Source organism: Leuciscus leuciscus, assembly GCF_965113295.1.
Source record: "Leuciscus leuciscus genome assembly, chromosome: 4".
In the NCBI taxonomy this organism is placed as follows: domain Eukaryota; kingdom Metazoa; phylum Chordata; class Actinopteri; order Cypriniformes; family Leuciscidae; genus Leuciscus; species Leuciscus leuciscus.
Window position 1 is genome coordinate 5,952,606 of NC_138728.1, and position 11,271 is coordinate 5,963,876.

Consider the following 11,271-nt stretch of genomic DNA (forward strand, 5'->3'; position numbering starts at 1 on the left):
ACACAAACACTTGAGAATGAGAGGTGATCCTGAATCAACTTATCCCTACTGAAGTCTCAAGTATCAGTTGCCTCTGCTTCTCAATTCACACTGAATCTAGTTTTATTTGATATATGGCTTTATTAGTATTGTATTGTGAATGCACTTTGTTAGTTTTATTTGAATAAATAGATTAAAAGCATTTTAGTAAAAAGAAAATGAATATAGCCTGTTCAATCAGTCAATGCAGAACACACACACACACGAGCAATAAAAACTGTTAAACTTTATTGTTATCAGTCTCAAAGTAGCTTTACAAACTGCTGATTTAGAACAGGTTTATTTCGCTTCATAATTGTAAAACATAGTTCCTTTGTTCAGTTTACAACTTAGCCTGAAAGACCCATTTCGCACCGCTTTTCTACACGTGCCCAAACGATTGTCACGACTTAGGTCTCTGTCCCACACCTCCACCCTCAGGTTTTGATTTGCTCTGCAATTTGGGAAGTTGAATTCTGCATTCCAAATAGGATTAGCAGTATTCTTGATAAATTCTGTCTGCCCCCCAAAAGAAGATCCACACCAGACCTTGATGTATGGATCGGGTTTGTTTCCTGCAGCGTCACCGGTGAGGCCTCTGGCACGAAAGCCAAACACCCGAACAGCAGCACTGGCAGAGTCCAGCTGAGACACCAGCATCAGCACAGCCAGAGACACCAGCCGAAGATCATAAAAGACCGCCATATCTGTCTGAAAGGTTTAATTATAGAGATGACACAAGCATTGAAATGTAAAAATAATATGTGTCTTACAAGTGTTAAGAAGCTGAAGTGTGATTCAATGTTAAAGATTCCTTACCTTGCTTGTATTAGATTCAGTATGTATGCTTCCTGATCCCCACAACCTTTATAAAACTATACAATCATAAAAGTCTTCCAAAGGTCATCAATAGGTGGTTCTATACCATGCGTATCTGTGTTGTTTCCGCATTGACCTAGTTACATTTGTAAAGATGCCAAGAGTGTAATTTTTTTATTCCAAGTCAAGTCAAGTCACATTTATTTATAGCGCTTTTTACAATACAGATTGTTTCAAAGCAGCTTTACAGAGATAACAGGAAAATAATGCAAAAAAGTTTGTTTCCAGAAGAAAATAGCATTACAGTCCAGCTTAAGTAAGTTCAGTGATGTTTCATTTTTGTTTTAAATAAGTTATTAATTTAGTTCATTATATAGCCGCTCTGGAGTAAACCGTGATGTCATCGTCCAGTGGCAAGGAACCAAAACTCCATCAGTGACAGAATGGAGAAAAAAAACCTTGGGAGAAACCAGACTCAGTCGGGGGACCAGTCCTCCTCTGGCCAATGAACGAACAGTGTATGATTATGATTCAGGCAGCATTACAGATCAGAAGTCAGATTGGTTTGGAACAATCAGAATATTATCCAGTTCCATCTGGTTGAAGATCGGAGTCATGCCGGCATGGGGACGAGTTTGTTGAGGATCAGTGCTGATGGCTGTCGTGTCGATGAAGCCTTCACAGGGGAGAGTCTAGTTGACACAATCTCTGCTGACACTTCAGGGATGCATTGTGGTCATGTCTAGGCGCAGGTCCTCCATCTGATCTGGATATGGCCTGGATCCGGCTGACTACATCATGCATTGTGGTCATGTCTAGGTGCAGGTCCATCTGATCTGGATACGGCCTGGATCCGGCATAATCCAAGTAAGCATAGAAGCAGTGCATTAAAATAATGTAGTTCTCAGTCCTACAAAGCTACAAAGGCAGAAAACACTGAGCCAATGATGTACAAGAGTGTCCATTATAAAGAAAATCAATAACTCTTAGGAATTAACTATTTTATGCTGGTTTATTTATTTTATTTATTTATTTTTAAAGAAAAGTTTACATGTAATGACCCTAAAAAAGTAATGTGGTGCACCCATATAGAGTAAAAAATCCCAAAACAAACCAAACTGTATTTTCAAAAACGCTTTAAACACACACACACACACACACACACACACACACACACACACACACACACACACACACACACACACACACACACACACACACACACACACACTTTTGTGTTCAACAGAAGGAAGAAACTCATATGTTTGTTACTTGAGGGTGAGTAAGTAATATATATATTTTTTGGGGGGGGGGGGGGGGGGTGAACTATCCCTTTAATAGTCCACATTTTTAAGTCATCTGCTGTTTTTCTCTAAAGGATCAAGCAATAGACAGAGACCTTCTTCTAGTTGGCTCATCATTTAGGGATGCATTTAAGTGCTTCCTGATCCTTACAACCTTTATAAAACTATAAATCACAAAAATCTTCCAAAGATCATCAACAGGGTTCAATCCCATGCGTATCTGTATCTGTGTTTCCGCATTGACCTAGTTACATTTGTAAAGATGCCAAGAGTGTAAAAATTGTATCCCAAGTAAGCATAGAAGCAGTGCATTAAAATAATGTTGTTCTAAAACACTGTAGTAATAAAACACTGAGCCAATTATGTACAAGAGTGTCCATTATAAAGAAAATCATTCTTTTTTCATATATATATATTTACTTTTATAAAAATTTTAAGAAAAGTTTACATCTAATGACCCTAAAAAGACATGTGGTGAAACCAGTAAAAAACAAAAACAAAAAAAACAACGTATTTTCAAAAATGGTTTAAATATATATATCACCCTCATTCACCTTAAAGGGATACACTAAAAAAAACAAGCTGTTGAACGAACTTAATCAAATTAAGGAAAACTTTTCCACGAAATTAAATTAAATCTTTCCAACAAAATCTTTTTTTTTTTTATGATTTGTTTTAATCTTGTTGTATGAACTTAAAATCATTTAGTCAAGACTACTAAAAATTGTGTCAGTCCTAGATAAAGTTTTGCGATGCCTAAGAGAGAACATTTTGTCAGATTACCTACGCCTCATTTTTGTCCTGACAATAAAATTGGCATCATTATAATTTTAGCTAACTTGACTCTAGTCTCAGCCTCAGACGTGACGCCCACGGACCGTTGGCTGAACGTCTGATGCATATGGCACACTTTTCTGGAAACACTTCAGGAGTTTCGAAGTCGCGATCTGATTGGTTGAATTCTACAGGATGTCCGGGAGACGTGTGTGTCGCATTCTTTATCGGCCCGCCTGGAAACAAATGCCGTGATGCCAAAACCCCTCGTGGAAGAAGAAAGCCGTTGTGTTTACAACTGAGACAATAGCGCTTGCCAGGATCAATTAAACGCTGGATTTTCAAAAAGTATGTGAAGTTCGCGGCTCCATTGTTGCAGTAAACTTGCACAACGTTCATGAATGAATAATTTATTCGATGCACACTGGTCTGTTATTGTAGGGACATCGACATTATATTGCCACGCCCCTAAACATGACGCGGAACAAAACGAACTGTGATTGGTTGGGTTACATGTCAGTCAAACGTCCTCTTGGGCGGTCCTTGGCCAAGAAAAGCTCAGATAGAGTCCAGACCTTCTGCCGTCAGTCTGAAGGTCTGGCTACGCGAGACTAACTTGACTCTACAGTTACTTACAATAAAAGTGAAATACTTTTTATTACATAGTAACAATAAATATTAGTCGTGTAGTTCTATGTATGAGGTTTGATGCATATATAGTGTATACTGAGTGCCCACAGCCTAAACACAGTGACCACTCTTATGCATAATGGTAACAAAAATAAATAAAAAAATTTACTTTTGTAAAAACATTACAGAAAGTCCTCTAAGTTTCTAACATAACTGAACATTAAACACTAAAATTAACTAACAACATCTTTCCATTTACTGAATTTTTTAATTAACAATTAAATCCCTAAATTTACCCTCCTAATGCAGTCCCTTGTAAAGCATGCTGGGAACTATAGTCCTGTAAACTCCAGACAGTTGACGAGTTATTGAAAGTAACTGTAGAGTCAAGTTAGCTAAAATTATAATGAGAAAATGTTTTCTCTCTTAGGCATCGGAAAACTTTATCTAGTAGGACTGACACAAATTTTTAGTAGTCTTGACTAAATCATTTTAAGTTCATACAACAAGATTAAAACAAATCATTAAAAAAAATCATTTTGTTGTAAAAAATGTATTCAATTTCGTGGAAAAGTTTTAATTAATTTAATTAACAGCTTTTTTTTTTTTTTTTTGTGTATGCTTCCTGATCTTTACAACCTTTATAAAACTATACAATCACAAAAGTCTTTCAAAGATCATCAACAGGGTTCAATCCCATGCGTACTGTAACTGTGTTGTTTTCGCATTGACCTTGTTACATTTGTAGAGATGCCAGGAGTGTAATTTTTTTATCCCAAGTAAGCATAGAAGCAATGCATTAAAATAATAGTTCTCAGTCCTGGTTTATTTTTTTATTTTTTTAACTTGATACAATTTTTATGAAAAGTTAATGAGTTAAATCTATTGACCCTAAAAAAGTAATGTGGTGCAACCATACAGTATATATATCTTGCATGTTTGGTACTTGAGGGTAAGTAATACATTTTTTATCAAATATCATACAAACATGTATGATATAAGATTATATATATATATATATATATATATATATATACTGTATGGTTGCACCATACAGGTGCATATATATTATCCATACTTATATATATAAAGCATTTTTGAAATACTTTTTTTTTTTTTTTTTTACTGTATGGTTGCACCACATACATTTTTTAGGGTCAGTAGATGTGAACTTTTCTTAAAAAAATCTATATAAAAAAAAAATGAATCCAGCATCTAATAGTTAATTTCAAAGAATGCAACACATTTAAACTACATATTTCAAAGATTATTGTTTTTCTTTATAATGGACACTCGTGTATTGGCTCAGTGTTTTCTGCCTTTGTAACTTTGTAGGATTGAGAACTATTATTTTAATGCACTGCTTCTATGCATACTTGGAATAAAAAAATTAAACTCTTGGCATCTTTACAAATGTAACTAGGTCAATGCGGAAACAACACAGTTGCGCATGTTATAGAACCACCTGTTGATGACCTTTGGTTTAAGGCAATTCTTTTTTGTTTTTTTTAATTATCATTTTAATTATTCTGAACACAAATTAAGCATGTCAATCCAACTTTGATATTATATTTTTTTATAGTAAAGTAGTCTAATATTTAAGATAAAAGTAAATCTCTCTGACGCCCAATACGTCAGCGCCCGAATTCACTCACTTCATAGTGCACTTAGTTGCCATGTGCTATTAGTGAATGAGTGAGTGATTTCAGACAAAGCATTACTCTCTAAAGGTGACATGAAATTTCTGCATCTTTAGCGCCACCAAACGGAATATTTAATGACAAAAATCTGGTCCTTTCCAAACTCTTGTCATTGGTTTTGCTGTACATTTAGACCCTGCTGAATGAAAATGAAAGGTTGCAGTGCAGAGTTCTCATGTATCAAACGTTTGTTCAGCATATTAGAATGGTTTCTGAAGGATCATGTGACACTGAAGACTGGAGTAATGATGCTGAAAATTCAGCTATTACCTTTCTTCACCCACCTTTTACCTCTCTGCACTGTGATTCTCACTCGTAAGTTTTATTTCCTATCTAAGGCTAAATTGTGGACACTATTGTATTGTATTGTATTGAATTGTGAGTGCAGGTAGCCTACTTTTTATTTAAGGACAAGGGATCGTCCTCATTCATACAGTCTTTGTCCCACACTTCCACGCGTAGTCTATCGCCCGGATTTACAGCTTGATGAATAGAGATCTTCATTCCACGTAGGATTGGAGTGACCTGATAAATGTTTCGTTTAATCTTCATCGCCATTGCACACCACCCTGACGTATGGATCGGGATCTCCAATACCATCACCACCAGCAAGGTTTCTGCCTCGTAAATCAAACACCCGAACAGCAACACTGGCAAAGTCCAGCTGAGACGCCAGCTTTAGCACCAGCCGAAGATCATAAAAGACTGCCATATCTGTCAGAAAAAATACAGGTTCAATTATAGAGATGTATGACACAAACAGTGAAATGTAAAAATAATATCTGTCTTAAAAATGGCAAGAAGCTGAAGTGTGATTCAGTGTTAAAATGCCTTACCTTGCTTCCAGGGAGCTGCCAGCAATTTTGGGCCCTATGAAAGAATATTAGGTTAGACCCCCTACCCATTCCATTAATAAAATAGATCTTTGGGGCCCCCAAAAGTGTGTGGGCCCTTAGAATCATCCTAACTTTCACCCCCTTAGTGGCCCCCCTCACAACCTTTATAAAACTATACAATCATAAAGGTCTTTCAAAAGGTCATCAACAGGTGTTTAAAACCCATGCGTATCTGTGTTATGTTTCTGTGTTGGCATATTTATATTTGGCAAGTTGGCAAGAATGCATAAAATTGCATCCTAAGAAAGCATAGAAGCAATGCATTAAAATAATTTTAGTAATTCTATCCTGAGTGGCTACAAAAGCAGAAAACAGTGACATATCATTACAAATGTAACTAGGTCAATGCGGAAACAACACAGTTACAGTACGCATGGGATTGAACCCTGTTGATGACCTTTGAAAGATATCATCCATTATAAAGAAAATAAATATTTTAAATATCTAGTGCAAATGTACCATTTGTATTCATGTTGATCTCAGATAATTAAAAAAAAAAAAGAGATCAAAGGATAGGCCTTATTCTTTTTCTTAATTTTATTTGTTGGATCTGTTTAACTGTTAAAGCACTTCATCATGGTTAGTCTGATACCGACATAAACCAATAAATAATACTCTAAAGTTCATAAAGATATATAGTGTCTTCGTCACATGTGCTCTAGGGGTAATTTTGGGTAAGTAGCCCTTCAGTAAATGCATATTAAAAGGACTAACGTAAGTTCATCCAAAAATGATAATTCTGCCGTCATTTACTCACCTTCATTTTTGAAGTATGTAATGGTCACTTTCTTGTCAATGTAATGAAAGCGAATGAGTAAGTTACTGAGGCTCTCACGCTAAAAAAAATAACCACATAACAAAAGATATATCATAAAAGTGATCTGATACGAGTCGTCCGCTATATTCATATAGTTATTTAGTCATATGATAGCTTTATGTGACGAACAAACCGCACTTAAAGTCGTTATAATCACTGATGTGCTTCACCTCATTGCTTTTAACCGCAGCCGTCCGAATCGTGAGTGAATCAATCAAAAAGATTCGTCTCGAGCGATTCATTCATGACATCGCCCCGACTCTCATGTAGCCTACGCGCCAAGGAGCGCCGCTATGAAATAACAATTTAATTTTTGTCACATATATAAATACAGTATGGCTTCAGAATACTTTAAATATAGTATTATATAGCAATGCTGACACATTTAATGTTTTTTTGTTTGTTTTGTTTTTGGAGCTTGACAATCACCCTCATTCACCTTAAAGGGATAGTTCACTCAAAAATATTTATCATTTACTTACCCTCACGTTGTTCCAAATCTGTATGAGTTTCTTTCCTCTGTTGAACACAACAGAAGATATTTGAAAGAATGTTGGAAACAAGACAGTTGACGACAGGAAAACAAGTAGCCTACTATGGAAGTCTATGTGTCGCCAATGTTCTTTCAAATATCTTATTTTGTGTGTGTTCAACAGTAGAAAGAAACTCATACATGTTTGGGACTTGAGGGTGAGTAAGTAACTATCCCTTTAATAGTCCACATTTTTAGGTCATCTGCTTTTTTATGTAATCTTTTTTTCTAGTTTTCTATAGCCTAATCTTTTAGAATAGTTGTATTTGATATATGGCTTTATTAGTATTGTATTGTGAATGCACTTTGTAAGTTTTATTTGAGTAAATAGATTAAAAGCATTTTAGTAAAAAGTAAATGAATATTACCAGAACACACACACACAAAAGCAATAAAAACTGTTAAACTTTATTGTTATCAGTCTCAAAGTAGCTTTACAAACTGCTGATTTAGAACAGGTTTATTTCGCTTCATAACTGTAAAACATGGTTCCTTTTTTCAGTTTACAACTTAGCCTGAAAGACCCATTTCGCACCGCTTTGAAACACGTGCCCAAACGATCATTAAATTTCAGGTCTTTGTCCCACACCTCCACCTTCAGGTTTTGATTTGCTCTGCAATTTGGGAAGTTGAATGTTGCTCTCCATGTAGGATTAGCAGTATCCCTGATAAATTCTGTCTGCCCCCCAAAAGAAGATCCACACCAGACCTTGACGTATGGATCGGGTTTGTTTCCTAAAACGTCACCGGTGAGGCCGCTGGCACGTAAGCCAAACACCCGAACAGCAGCACTGGCAGAGTCCAGCTGAGACGCCAGCATCAGCACAGCCAGAGACACCAGCCGAAGATCATAAAAGACCGCCATATCTGTCCGAAAGAATACAGGTTCAGTTATAGAGATGTATGATACAAGCATTGAAATGTAAAAATAATATGTGTCTTACAAGTGTCAAGAAGCTGAAGTGTGATTCAGTGTTAAAGATGCCTTACCTTGCTTGTATTAGATTCAGTATGTATGCTTCCTGATCCCCACAACCTTTATAAAACTATACAGTCATAAAAGTTTTCCAAAGGTCATCAATAGGTGGTTCTATACCATGCGTATCTGTGTTGTTTCCGCATTGACCTAGTTACATTTGTAAAGATGCCATGTGTACATTTTTTATTCCAAGTCAAGTCAAGTCACATTTATTCATAGCGCTTTTTACAATACAGATTGTTTCAAAGCAGCTTTACAGAGATAACAGGAAAATAATGCAAAAAATAAAAATGTTTCCAGAAGAAAATAGCATCACAGTCCAGCTTAAGTAAGTTCAGTGATGTTTCATATATATATATATATATATATATATATATATATATATATATATATATATATATATATATATATGAGTTTTTTGAGGATCAGTGCTGATGGCTGTCGTGTCGATGAGGCCTTCACAGGGTAGAGTCTAGTTGACACAATCTCTGCTGACACTTCAGGGATGCGTTGTGGTCGTGTCTAGGAGACTCTAGGTGCAGGTCCTCCATCTGATCTGGATATGGCCCAGATCCGGCTGACTACATCATGCATTGTGGTCATGTCTAGGCGCAGGTCCACCATCTGATCTGGATACGGCCTGGATACGGCATAATCCAAGTAAGCATAGAAGCAGCGCATTAAAATAATGTAGTTCTCAGTCCTACAAAGCTACAAAGGCAGAAAACACTGAGCCAATGATGTACAAGAGTGTCCAATATAAAGAAAATCAATAATTCTTAGAAATTAACTATTTGATGTTTTTTTTTTTGATATGTTTACATCTAATGACCCTAAAAAAGTAATGTGGTGCAACCATATAGAGTAAAAAAATCCCAAAACAAACCAAACTGTATTTTCCAAAATGCTTTAAACACACACACACACACACACACACACACACACACACACACACACACACACACACACACACACACACACACACACACACACACACACACACACACACACACACACACACACACACTTTTGTGTTCAACAGAAGAAAGAAACTCATACATGTTTGGTACTTGAGGGTGAGTAAGTAATAATAATAAAAAAAATTGGGGTGAACTATCCCTTTAATAGTCCACATGTTTTAGTCATCTGCTGTTTTTCTCTTAAGGATCAAGTGACAGACAGAGACCTTCTTCTAGTTGGCTCATCATTTAGGGATGCATATATACATTTCCTGTTAAGTCAAAAAAATAGTTTTGCCTCTTGTTCAATTTAATTCATCAAAATAAGCTAAAGTAACTGTATTTTTAAAAAAACATTTTGTTCCAGCTTAATTAAATTGTGTTCAATAAACCTAATATATTTAAAACTGAGTTTTACTTAATTACTTTGTGTGAAAACTACATGAATAATTTTTGTTGGCAACTAACTGGGGAGTGGATCTATAGTTCCCAGCATGCTTTGCAAGGGACTGCATTAGGAGGGTAAATTTAGAGGTTTAAATTGTTATTTTCCGTTTTTCAGTAAATGGAAATATGTTGTTAGTTAATTTTAGTGTTTAATGTTCAGTTATATTAGAAAGTTAGAGGACTTTCTGTAATGTTTTTGACTTTTGTGGTTACCATTATCCAGAAGAATGGTCACTGTGTTTAGTCTGTGGGCACTCATTGTACACTATATATGCATCAAATCTCACACTTAAACCTACATTATTAAAATTTACTGTAACTATGTAAAAACACAAGATTGGAAGTAACTGTAAAGTCAAGTTATAGCTAAAATTATAATGATGGCAATTTTATTGACAGGACAAAAATTAAGTGTAGGTAATCTGACAAAATTTTCTCTCTAAGGCACTGCAAAACTTTCAAGTTCATACAAAACAATTCATTGAAAAAAAAAAAATGTTGGAAACATGTAATTCAATTTCGTGGAAAAGTTTTCCTCAATTTTATTAGGTTCGGTCAACAGCTTGTTTTTTTGAGTGAATGCTTCCTGATCGTTACAACCTTTATAAAACTATACAATCACAAAAGTCTTCCAAAGATCATCAACAGGGTTCAATTCAATGCATATCTGTATCTGTGTTGTTTCCGCATTGACCCAGTTACATTTGTCAAGATGCCAAGAGTGTAAAAAATGTATCCTAAGTAAACATAGAAGCAGTGCATTAAAATAATAGTTCTCAGTCCTACAAAGCTACAAAGGCAGAAAACACTGAGCCAATGATGTACAAGAGTGTCCATTATAAAGAAAATCAATAATCTTTGAAATATGTAGTTTAAACGTGTTGCATTCTTAGAAATTAACCATTTGATGCTGGTTTAATTTATTTCTTCTTTTTTAGTTTTATACAATTTTTAAGAAAAGTGTACATCTAATGACCCTAAAAAAGTCATGTGGTGCAACCAGTAAAAAAAACAAAAAAACTATACAATCACAAAAATGTGTATATATTTCACCCTCATTCATCTTAAAGAGATAGTTCACCCAACCCAGAGATAGTTTTTTATCATTTACTCACCCTCATGTTGTTCCAAACCTGTATGAGTTTCTTTCTTCTGTTGAACACAAAAGAAGATATTTTAAAAGATGTTGGGAACCAGAAGGCTGACGACAGGAAAACAAGTACTATGGAAGTCTATGGGTGGCGTCAACTAGCCAACATTCTTTAAAATATCTTCTTTTGTGTTCAACAGTAGAAAGAAACTCATACATGTTTGGTACTTAAGGATGAGTAAGTAAAAAAAAAAAATATATATTTTTGGGTGAACTATCCCTTTAATAGTCCAAATTTTTAAGTCA

At 35.3% G+C, this 11,271-nt stretch overlaps 1 long non-coding RNA gene across 1 annotated transcript; it reads right to left on the minus strand.

Moving 5' to 3' along the window:
• Window positions 1–244: 244 nt before the first annotated feature.
• Window positions 245–6,712, minus strand: LOC309496922. Its single transcript, XR_014205275.1, has 2 exons — window positions 5,643–6,712; window positions 245–1,684 (listed from the first exon to the last, which is right to left on the minus strand). It is a non-coding gene; the product is annotated as an uncharacterized lncRNA (long non-coding RNA).
• Between the last annotated feature and the right edge of the window lie 4,559 nt (window positions 6,713–11,271).